This window comes from Aulonocara stuartgranti, assembly GCF_965226115.1.
Source record: "Aulonocara stuartgranti genome assembly, chromosome: 18".
NCBI classification, from domain to species: Eukaryota; Metazoa; Chordata; class Actinopteri; order Cichliformes; family Cichlidae; genus Aulonocara; species Aulonocara stuartgranti.
In genome coordinates, this window is record NC_138954.1 from 27,936,891 (window position 1) to 27,949,193 (window position 12,303).

At 43.3% G+C, this 12,303-nt stretch overlaps 1 protein-coding gene across 2 annotated transcripts in view; it reads left to right on the top strand.

Annotated features, from left to right (window-relative positions):
* Positions 1-12,303, top strand: part of LOC309693519 (caspase-8-like) — a 92,036-nt gene that overhangs the window by 75,402 nt on the left and 4,331 nt on the right. The gene's annotated exons all lie outside the window — the stretch shown is intronic.

The window sequence follows — 12,303 nt, forward strand, 5'->3', positions numbered from 1 at the left end:
ATTAAATATTAGGTCTCTCTCCTCCAAGTCTCTGTTAGTACATGACTTAATAATTGATCAACAAATTGATTTACTCTGCCTTACAGAAACCTGGTTGCAGCAGGATGATTATGTTAGTTTAAATGAATCAACACCCCCGAGTCATTCTAACTACCAGAAATCTCGAAGCACAGGCCGAGGGGGCGGTGTGGCAGCAATTTTTCACACCAGCCTATTAATTAATGAAAGACCAAGACAGACTTTTAATTCATTTGAAAGCCTGATGCTTAACATTGTCCACCCCAGCTGTGAAACTCAGAAACCAGTCTTACTTGTTATCATCTATCGTCCACCCGGGCCTTACACAGAGTTTCTGTCTGATTTCTCAGACTTTATATCTAATTTAGTTCTGAGCTCAGATAAAATAATTATTGTGGGTGATTTTAACATCCATGTAGATGCTAAAAATGACAGCCTCAACATGGCATTTACCGTATTTCCCGGACTACAAAGCGCACCTGAATATTAGCCGCACAAGCTAAAATCAGGGGAAAATCCTGTTTTGTACATACATTAGCCGCACCTGACTAAAAGCCGCAGGTGTTTCAATGTTGACTTATCATATGTAAGAGAATATGCACAAAGCGAATTGTCAGGAAAGAGATGGCTGTTTGGAGACACACCCCTTTTATTAATATTTTGAAAAACAAGTTATGGGCACATATTTGCATAACTTTTTAGGTATATGTACAAGTAGCGGTAATTACAAGTACGAAACATGTGCTGTGCTTCATAAACGAGTAACAAATGTAGTACATAACAATAACCTACAGCACACCAGAAAAATAGATTCAGACTACCTTTTAGGCTCAGGTGGATGGATGTATGTTTTCACACTTTTCCACGCTGTCAGATTCCACCGGTGGAGTTGAGCATAACTTGCTTTTCGCAAGTTTATTGCCGCGCACCATCCACGACTCCCGCTGAACGCGTAGCGCTACTTTGAAGTTTGTTTTTCGCGCTACTTGTACGGCACTATGTTGTCTGGCGGATGGACACGTGACCAACACACCACTCTTGAACCCCGATACTGTGTGTCTGATCACATGCCCTTCCGCCAGGCAACGTAGTGCCGTACAACAGCGGAACAAACAAAACAAATCGTCTTACGATATGACAAAAATCAGGGACAATCCATAGAAAAGCCGCACCTGACTAAAAGCCGCAGGGTTCAAAGCTTGTGGAAAAAGTAGCGGCTTATAGCCCGACAATTACGGTAATCTGTTATTAGACTCAATTGGTTTCTCTCAAAATGTAAAAGAACCCACCCACCACTTTAATCACACTCTAGATCTTGTTTTAACATATGGCATAGAAACTGAACATTTAACAGTGTTTCCTGAAAACCCTCTCCTGTCTGATCATTTCCTGATAACATTTACATTTACAATAATTGATTACACAGCGGTGAAGAGTAGACTTTATCAAAGTAGATCTCTTTCTGAAAGTGCTGTAACTAAGTTTAAGAATATAATCCACTCACTGTTATCATCTCCAATGCCCTGTACCAACACAGAGCAGAGCAGCTATCTGAACGCTACCCCAACAGAGGTCGATTATCTTGTTAATAATTTCACTTCATCACTACGTACGACTCTGGATACTGTAGCTCCTGTGAAAACTAAGGCCTCAAATCAGAAGTACCTGACTCCGTGGTATAATTCTCAAACACGTACCCTAAAGCAGATGACTCGTAATCTGGAGAGGAAATGGTGTGTCACAAATCTAGAGGATCATCATTTAGCCTGGAGAAATAGTTTGCTGCTTTATAAGTGTTAGGAGTTTTCCTGTAATGCAACTCAGGTCAGAATAAATGATACTCAGACAGGTTTGCAGGTTTAACGTGCACACGGGTGAGAGTTCAAACGGAGACTCACACTCCGCAGCAGTTGCCACCCTTTATTTATACTCAAATTCAAATTCAAATTTTTTATTTGTCACATACACAGTCATACACAGTACGATATGTAGTGAAATGCTTGGACAACTGCTCGTGACCTAAAGAAAACAAAAAAGGAAAAGGCTATGAATAAGATAGGAAATAAATATGAAAAATTAAAAAGGGTAAATTTAACTAGGAAGGAATAAAATATAAATTAAGGTTAAAAATGAAATAACTGTACAACACACTGGGAAAGAATAAGATAAAATATATAAATTAAATTGAAAATAAAATAACTGTACAACAAAATACACAATACACAATATAGAACTATATAAGAATGTATGAACAAAATACACAAGAAGTATAAATAAATATATACACAATAACAGCAGCAGTGATTAAGTGATGAAGAGAAAACAAAGTCCAGAATGTCCAGTGTGTGTGTAAGAACTATACAGGGAGTGCAGAATTATTAGGCAAGTTGTATTTTTGAGGAATAATTTTATTATTGAACAACAACCATGTTCTCAATGAACCCAAAAAACTCATTAATATCAAAGCTGAATGTTTTTGGAAGTAGTTTTTAGTTTGTTTTTAGTTTTAGCTATTTTAGGGGGATATCTGTGTGTGCAGGTGACTATTACTGTGCAGAATTATTAGGCAACTTAACAAAAAACAAATATATACCCATTTCAATTATTTATTTTCACCAGTGACACCAATATAACATCTCCACATTCACAAATATACATTTGACATTCAAAAACAAAACAAAAGCAAATCAGGGACCAATATAGTCACCTTTCTTTGCAAGGACACTCAAAAGCCTGCCATCCATGGATTCTGTCAGTGTTTTGATCTGTTCACCATCAACATTGCGTGCAGCAGCAACCACAGCCTCCCAGACACTGTTCAGAGAGGTGTACTGTTTTCCCTCCTTGTAAATCTCACATTTGATGATGGACCACAGGTTCTCAATGGGGTTCAGATGAGGTGAACAAGGTGGCCATGTCATTAGTTTTTCTTCTTTTATACTCTTTTTTGCCAGCCACGCTGTGGAGTACTTGGACGCGTGTGATGGAGCATTGTCCTGCATGAAAATCATGTTTTTCTTGAAGGATGCAGACTTCTTCCTGTACCACTGCTTGAAGAAGGTGTCTTCCAGAAACTGGCAGTAGGACTGGGAGTTGAGCTTGACTCCATCCTCAACCCGAAAAGGCCCCACAAGCTCATCTTTGATGATACCAGCCCAAACCAGTACTCCACCTCCACCTTGCTGGCGTCTGAGTCGGACTGGAGCTCTCTGCCCTTTACCAATCCAGCCACGGGCCCATCCATCTGGTCGATCAAGACTCACTCTCATTTCATCAGTCCATAAAACCTTAGAAAAACCAGTCTTGAGATATTTCTTGGCCCAGTCTTGACGTTTCAGCTTGTGTGTCTTGTTCAGTGGTGGTCGTCTTTCAGCCTTTCTTACCTTGGCCATGTCTCTGAGTATTGCACACCTTGTGCTTTTGGGCACTCCAGTGATGTTGCAGCTCTGAAATATGGCCAAACTGGTGGCAAGTGGCATCTTGGCAGCTGCACGCTTGACTTTTCTCAGTTCATGGGCAGTTATTTTGCGCCTTGGTTTTTCCACACGCTTCTTGCAACCCTGTTGACTATTTTGAATGAAACGCTTGATTGTTCAATGATCACGCTTCAGAAGCTTTGCAATTTTGAGACTGCTGCACCCCTCTGCAAGATATCTCACTATTTTTGACTTTTCTGAGCCTGTCAAGTCCTTCTTTTGACCCATTTTGCCAAAGGAAAGGACGTTGCCTAATAATTATGCACACCTGATATAGGGTGTTGATGTCATTAGACCACACCCCTTCTCATTACAGAGATGCACATCACCTAATATGCTTAATTGGTAGTAGGCTTTCGAGCCTATACAGCTTGGAGTAAGACAACATGCATGAAGAGGATGATGTGGACAAAATACTCATTTGCCTAATAATTCTGCACTCCCTGTATGTGTGGGTCAGTACTGTGTGGTGGTGTGATTGTGATTGAGAGACCGTATTGCCTGCGGGAAGAAGCTCCTCCTCAGTCTCTCTGTGTTGGTCTTCAGGGAGCGGAATCGCTTTCCTGACCTCAACAGAGAGAACAGTCTGTTGTTGGGATGGCTGAGGTCTAGGGCTGCCACAAACGATTATTTTGATAGTCAACTAGTCACCGATTATTTTTGCGATTAGTCGACTAATCAGATCATCATCATCCATTGGATGTAAAACTACAGCTTATTGCACCAGCAGCATCTGCTCTTATATAACTATCATTAGCTTACAGCTTTAAGTGTTTAAAGTATGCGCTAACTAAAAATAAAGACAAGATGATAGTTTATTAAATTTTAATGAAATCTGCAGATTGTCTCGGTGAAGTTTAATAAACTCCTTGCTATCTAAAATATAACAGGAGACCGGAGTATATTCTCAAGCATCTCACACTTAATAATCAGCTGTCTGCTTGACGTTTATTCAGCTGTGTAAAAACTATAACTTTAATCTCAGCCAAACCAATTTACTCAGGAACAAATAAAATACTAAAAAAAAGACAATCAATAACAGTTTTAAGTTATCTAAGTGACTTATATATGTTTAACCTGAGTAGCGAAAGACGACGGTGGGTTTGAAAACGATCTGCCGGGAGTCCGGTGTTCTCACGGCTCTAGTTAGCCTAGCCCCCGGCTAACTATCGAGCTAGTGGGTAACAGACGTCTCCGAAAACGTCGGATCACTTTTGAAAATATGTGGCGTCTTGATAAACTGAGCAGATATTTGAGGTTTACACAGCTACATTCTCACCTAAAAATATGTTAAACGTTTATTTTGTGACCCAGAAAGAATAATAAGAGTAACATTAAAACTAACTAGCTGCCGCCATCTTTGGAAACTGAGCTGGGCTGCGCTATGATCTCTGGGACACAGCTTCTTCTTCTTCTTCGGGGTTTAACGGCAGCTGGCATCCTTGTACATGCAGTGCTGCCATCTTCTGTTTCAGTCCGGTATTACACTCTTAAATCCTGCTACTTATTGCTGTGTCTTTTGGGATCTTACAAAGCTTCAAACGACGCGTCGACTATTAAATCAGTCGTCGACGATTTTGATAGTCGACGTAATCGTGACTAGTCGACTAATCATGGCAGCCCTACTGAGGTCCTTCATGATCTTCCTGGCCTTGGTCCAGCACCGCCTGCTGTAGATTGAGTGCAGGTCAGGGAGCTCGGAGCGGATGGTGCGCTCAGCTGACCGCACAACCCTCTGTAGAGCTCGTCTGTCCTGCATGGTGCTGTTCCCGAACCAGGTTAAGATGTTTCCCGTCGGGATGCTCTCTATGGTGCACGAGTAAAACTTCCTGAGCACCTTGGAGGGCAGTTGGAAGTCTCTCAAGCGTCTGAGGTGGTAGAGACGCTGACGGGCCTTTTTCACCACGGTGTTGATGTGACAGGACCATGACAGGTCCTGCGTGATGTGAACTCCAAGGTATTTGAAGCTGTCCACTCTCTCCACTGGGCACTCGTTGATGACAGGGGTCTGGTAGTTCCTCTCCTGCTTAGTGCTGAAGTCCACTATCAGCTCCTTTGTCTTACTGACATTTAGAAGGAGGTTGTTCCTCTGGCACCAGTTCTCCAGATTCCTAATCTCCTTCAGGTAGGCCGTCTCGTTGTTATCAGAGATCAGGCCCACCACGACGGTGTCGTCAGCAAACTTGATGATGGTGGTGGAGCTGGTAGTGGCCACGCAGTCATATGTGTACAGAGAGTACAGCAGGGGGCTCAGAACACACCCCTGGGGGGCTCCAGTGCTGAGAGTGGTGGAGGCTGAGACATGTCCGCCCATCCTTACTGCCTGTGGTCTGCCAGTTAGGAAGTTGGAGATCCACTGACACATAGATGAGCTGAGTCCCAGATGCTCCAGCTTGGTGGTGAGTGTGGAGGGAATTATGGTGTTAAATGCAGAGCTGTAGTCTATGAAGAGCATTTTAACATAATTCCCCCTTCTAGTGTCCAAGTGAGTGAGTGATGTGTGGAGGAGATGAGAGATGGCATCGTCTGTGGAACGATTTGGACGGTAAGTGAACTGTAGTGGGTCCAGTGTGTCTGGTAGTGAAGAAATGATGAAGTCTCTGACCAGGCATTCAAAGCACTTCATCACTACTGAGGTGAGGGCTACAGGGCGATAGTCATTGAGAGAAGCAGGGTGGGGTTTCTTCGGGACAGGGACAATGATGGACTCTTTGAAGCATGTGGGGATCATCGACTGAGATAAAGAGATGTTGAATATCTCAGTGAAAACAGGAGCTAGCTGGTATGCGCAGTCTCTTAGGATACGACCTGGGATGCCGTCTGGTCCTGCTGCTTTCCTGGTGTTCACTCTCTTGAAGGCTCTCCTTACTTCATGCTCGGAGATGACGAGCACGTTTCCGGTGCTGGCAGTATCTTCCTGTCTGCAGCCGTTAGCGCCGCTAACATTAGCATTGTTGGAGTCCTTAGCTGCAGCCTCGAAGCGAGCATAGAAAGTGTTCAGCTCGTCTGCCAGAGTCACGGCCGCGTTCGTCATACCGGTTGTTGGTGCTTTATAGTCCGTTATTGTCCTTAGTCCCCGCCACAGGCTCCTAGAGTCACTCTGTTGGAGTTGTGACTCTAGTTTCCTCCCGTAGCGCTGCTTCGCCTCTTTCACCGCCCTTCGCACGTTATATGACGCGGCTTTGTACGGGTCCATGTCCCCCGTCGTGAGTCCCGTGTTGTAGGCAGCGGTGCGGGATCTCAGAGCGTCGCGGATGGTTTTATCCACCCACGGCTTCTGGTTGGGAAACGTTGTGATAGTCTTTGTCTCCACGGTATCATGCGCTAGTTTCCCGATGAATCCCACAACCGCTTCCGTAAACACGTTGACGTCATCATCGGAGCTGTTTCTGAACATGCCCCAGTCTGCGTCATCGAGTGCGTCCTGTAACGCGGCCACTGATTGATCCGTCCAGCGCGCGACCTTCCTCTGAACCGGAACTTCCTGTTTCAGCCTTTGTTTGTATTTTGGCATGAGGAAGATGGCGGCGTGATCAGATTTGCCAAACGGAGGGCGGGATTGTGCCTTGTAGCCGTCCTTGACCGTAGTGTAGCAGTGGTCCAGTGTCCTTTCACCTCTGGTGGGGCAGGTGATGTGTTGATAAAAGTTCGGCGCTGCGCGTTTGAGGTTGGTGCTATTAAAGTCCCCCGTCACAATAAGCGCAGCGTCCCGGTGTTGTGTCTGGTGCTGTGTGAGTGCCTCATGCAGCTCGCATAAGGCGGTGACCGTGTCCGCTTGTGGTGGAATATAAACGGCACTTATAATGACCGATGTAAATTCCCGAGGACGACACATGATGGACAGTAGTTCCAGATTTGGTGTGCAGGAGCGTGTGAGAGGAACAACGTTCGCACTGTTGCACCAGTTGTTGTTCACCATTAAACACACGCCGCCTCCCCTTGACTTCCCCGAGTCCCGTGTCCTGTCCATGCGGTGAACCGAGAAGAACTCGGCCGGCTGGATGGCGTGGTCCGGCACCGCTGGGTTCAGCCATGTCTCAGTGAAGCAGAGGAGATTGCAGTCCCGAATGTCTCTCTGGAACTTTATCCTGGCCCTGAGGTCGTCAAGCTTGTTCTCCAGTGACTGGACGTTGGCGAGCAGGATGCTAGGCAGAGGTGTGCGGTGTGCACGAGCTCTCAGCCTGTTCCTGACGCCGGCTCGCTTCCCTCTAGGCCGCCGCTTCCCTTTGTTCTCCCTCGGCCAGCTCGGATCCGGAGTTAAAAACTTCGAATTGTGAGTACATTGTATACCAATAGAAACAAGAGTGTCACGGTCATACCTAATGTACCCAATGGTGATGATTTTGCCGATTTAGAAACGCTGAAAACTAACTTAAAAAGCAAAGACAAAGAAAAAGTGGTCGGAGCAGTCATGACGGCAGCCAACCTCACCGGCGCCATCTTTATATACCCTATTTTCACAACCATAAGGCGCACTTAAAAGTCTTAGATTTTCTTCAAAAAGTGCGGCGCGCCCTATAGCGCAGTGCGCCCTTTGTGTTGTAAGGAGGACGTAGTAGAGAACACCATGAGAACGCTAAAGGGTGAAGTGTGTGCGTTGACTTTATTGCACATACCTGTATAAAAGAACAGGTATGTGCGTTATGCAGGACATCGTTGTTTTAACAACCCTGAAAATGGCAAAGAGACACGCTTACGAAGCACAGTTTAAACTGAAGGCCATCAGCTACGCGGAGGAACATGGAAATCGAGCAGCGGCGAGAGAATTTAAGATTAATGAATCGATGGTTTGCAAGTGGAGGAAGCTGGAAAACAAGCTCCGACAGGTCAAGAATACGCAGCTGAGTTTCCGCGGACATAAGGCGATCATCGAGCAAAGAACGAGCGGGAGAAGCGTTTCGACAGTCACCATTCGGCTAAAAGCAGTTTCACTTTCACTTTTTATGAAACTGTGCCATTTTTCCATCCGGACCAGGACTACGGTAGCGCAGCAACTTCCAGCGGATTATAAGGAAAAGCTGGCCATCTTCCGCTCCTACTGCAGCAAACACATCGGCGACAAACACATCCAGCGATGGATGACCGATGGAGACCACAGTTTCACCAAGAGTGGAAGGCAGCGCCGGGCGAGTTACGCCACAATTTGCCAATGGATTGTAGATGCTTGGGCTAACATGTCTGCTGGCACTGTTGTTCGAGCTTTCGCAAACGCCGGCATCATTTCCGAGGAGCCGCACGGCACGGAAAGTGACTCTGACAGTGAAGAAAGTGAACCTGGCATGTGTGATGGAGATTTAGCGCAGCTGTTCAATTCAGACACAGAGGATGAGGACTTCGATGGGTTTGATTGATGATAAAAATGTGAGTACCAAACTTTGTTTTGCTCCTGCTTTATTTTTAAATACACACACTTGTATGCTTGTGTGTTGTTGATGATGACGATTACTGGTAATAAAAATGTGAGTAAGGCACCGAACTCAGGTTTGCTCCCGCTTTATTTTTAAATACGCATACGGTACTTGTATGCGCCCTATGATCCAGTGCGCCTTATGTGTGTGTTAAATACAGTAATGGCACACATAACTGAGACTGCGCCTTTTAGCACAGTGCGTCTTATGGTCGTGAAAATACGGTACTCAAACATGTTTGCGTCACAGACACATGCAGGAAGAGATAACATACAACAGTAGAGACTTCATCACAGATACATGAGTGGAAGCGATAACATACAACAGTAGAGACTTCATCACAGATACATGAGTGGAAGAGATAACATACAACAGTAGAGACTTCATCACAGATACATGAGTGGAAGAGATAACATACAACAGTAGAGACTTCATCACAGATACATGAGTGGAAGAGATAACATACAACAGTAGAGACTTCATCACAGATACATGAGTGGAAGAGATAACATACACAGGTAGAGACTTTCTGCTGAGCTTGCACAGTGTAACTTCTCTAGTAAAAAGAGCAAACACATCTAGAGAACCTCAAATGAAATGTACTTCTATACATAAACATAATAAAATTTTTCAACAATAAGAAAGCCCTCCGCAAAGCCAGAACATCTTACTATTCATCACTGATTGAAGAAAATAAGAACAACCCCAGGTTTCTCTTCAGCACTGTAGCCAGGCTGACAAAAAGTCAGAGCTCTTTTGAGCCAACCATCCCTTTAACGTTAACTAGTAATGACTTCATGAACTTCTTCACAAATAAAATTTTTATCATTAGAGAAAAAATTACCAATAATCATCCCACAGATGTAATATTATCTACAGCTACTCTTAGTACCATTGATGTTAAGTTAGACTCTTTTTCTCCAATTGATCTTTCTGAGTTAACTTCAATAATTACTTCCTCCAAACCATCAACGTGTCTTTTAGACCCCATTCCTACAAAACTGCTCAAAGAAGTCCTGCCATTAATTAATTCTTCGATCTTAAATATGATCAACCTATCTCTAATAATCGGCTATGTACCACAGGCCTTCAAGCTGGCTGTAGTTAAACCTTTACTCAAAAAGCCATCTCTAGACCCAGCAGTCTTAGCTAATTATAGGCCAATCTCCAACCTTCCTTTCATATCAAAAATCCTTGAAAGAGTAGTTGTCAAAGAGCTAACAGATCATCTGCAGAGGAATGGTTTATTTGAAGAGTTTCAGTCAGGTTTCAGAGCTCATCACAGCACAGAAACAGCTTTAGTGAAGGTTACAAATGATCTTCTTATGGCCTCTGACAGTGGACTCATCTCTGTGCTTGTCCTGCTAGACCTTAGTGCAGCATTCAATACTGTTGACCATAATATCCTATTAGAGCGATTAGAACATGCTGTAGGTATTACAGGTACTGTGCTGCAGTGGTTTGTATCATATCTATCTAATAGACTCCAATTTGTGCATGTAAATGGAGAGTCCTCTTCACACACTGAGGTTAATTATGGAGTTCCACAGGGTTCAGTGCTAGGACCAATTCTGTTTACATTATACATGCTTCCCTTAGGCAGTATCATTAGAAGACATAGCATACATTTTCACTGCTATGCTGATGACACCCAGCTCTATCTGTCCATGAAGCCAGATGACACACACCAATTAGTTAAACTGCAGGAATGTCTTAAAGACATAAAGACTAACTTTCTGCTTCTTAATTCAGATCAAACTGAGGTTATTGTACTCGGCCCTGAAAATCTTAGAAATATGGTATCTAACCAGATTCTTACTCTGGATGGCATTACCTTGGCCTCCAGTAACGCTGTGAGGAACCTTGGAGTCATTTTTGACCAGGACATGTCCTTCAACGCACATATTAAACAAATATGTAAGACTGCTTTCTTCCATTTGCGCAACATCTCTAAAATTAGAAATATCCTGTCTCAGAGTGACGCTGAAAAACTAGTTCATGCATTTATTACTTCCAGGCTGGACTACTGTAATTCATTATTATCAGGATGTCCAAAAAACTCGCTGAAAAGCCTTCAGCTAATCCAAAATGCTGCAGTAAGAGTACTGACAGGGACTAGAATGAGAGAGCATATTTCTCCTGTTTTGGCTTCCCTTCATTGGCTTCCTGTTAAATCCAGAATTGAATTCAAAATCCTGCTCCTCACATACAAGGTCTTAAATAATCAGGCCCCATCTTATCTTAATGACCTTGTAGTATCATATCACCCTATTAGAGCGCTTCGCTCTCGCTCTGCAGGCCTACTTGTTGTTCCTAGAGTATTTAAAAATAGAATGGGAGGGAGAGCCTTCAGTTTTCAGGCCCCTCTTCTGTGGAACCAGCTTCCAGTTTGGATTCGGGAGACAGACACTATCTCTACTTTTAAGATTAGGCTTAAAACTTTCCTTTTTGCTAAAGCATATAGTTAGGACTGGACCAGGTGACCCTGAATCCTCCCTTAGTTATGCTGCAATAGATGTAGGCTGCCGGGGGATTCCCATGATGCATTGAGTTTTTCCTTTCCAGTCACCTTTCTCACTCACTATGTATTAATAGACCTCTCTGCATTGAATCATATCTGTTATTAACCTCTGTCTCTCTTCCACAGCATGTCTTTATCCTGTCTTCCTTCTCTCACCTCAACCGGTCGCAGCAGATGGCCGCCCCTCCCTGAGCCTGGTTCTGCCGGAGGTTTCTTCCTGTTAAAAGGGAGTTTTTCCTTCCCACTGTTGCCAAAGTGCTTCCATAGGGGGTCTTATGATTGTTGGGTTTTTCTCTGTATCTATGAAGCGCCTTGAAGCGACTTTTGTTGTGATTTGGTGCTATATAAATAAAATTGAATTGAATTGAAAACTACTTGGTCACTTAAATACTACATGTTATCTTCAAATTACATTTTGCTATTATATTCTAGTATCAAATACACAATTTTCAAATGGAGGCCTTATAACAGATTGTATTGTTCTCTTCCAAGATGGTTGCTGGCATCCACCAGTAACCTTTCAAAACAAAATGTCTAATTTCATTGCATTGACAGTAGATAAAGAATTAAACTGACATTACTGAATCTATATAAATCAACAGTTAAATAATGTCAGTTCTTCCGTGTTCTCTGGAATCAATCACAGCAAAGAAATTAGACTGTTTCTTTTGAAAAATGTTACAGGTAACCATCTTGGGAAAGAACAATACAAAACATTCTATTTAAGGCCTCTGATGTCAAGATTCAGTTAAACAACAATTATAACTAAACAATTTGAGGTAATGTTAGTTTCCATTAACATTAAATTAGGTTACTGAATTGGCAAACACCTTCCTATTAACATTACCCATGTTACCCCAATAACTAAAGAAATTAGCAC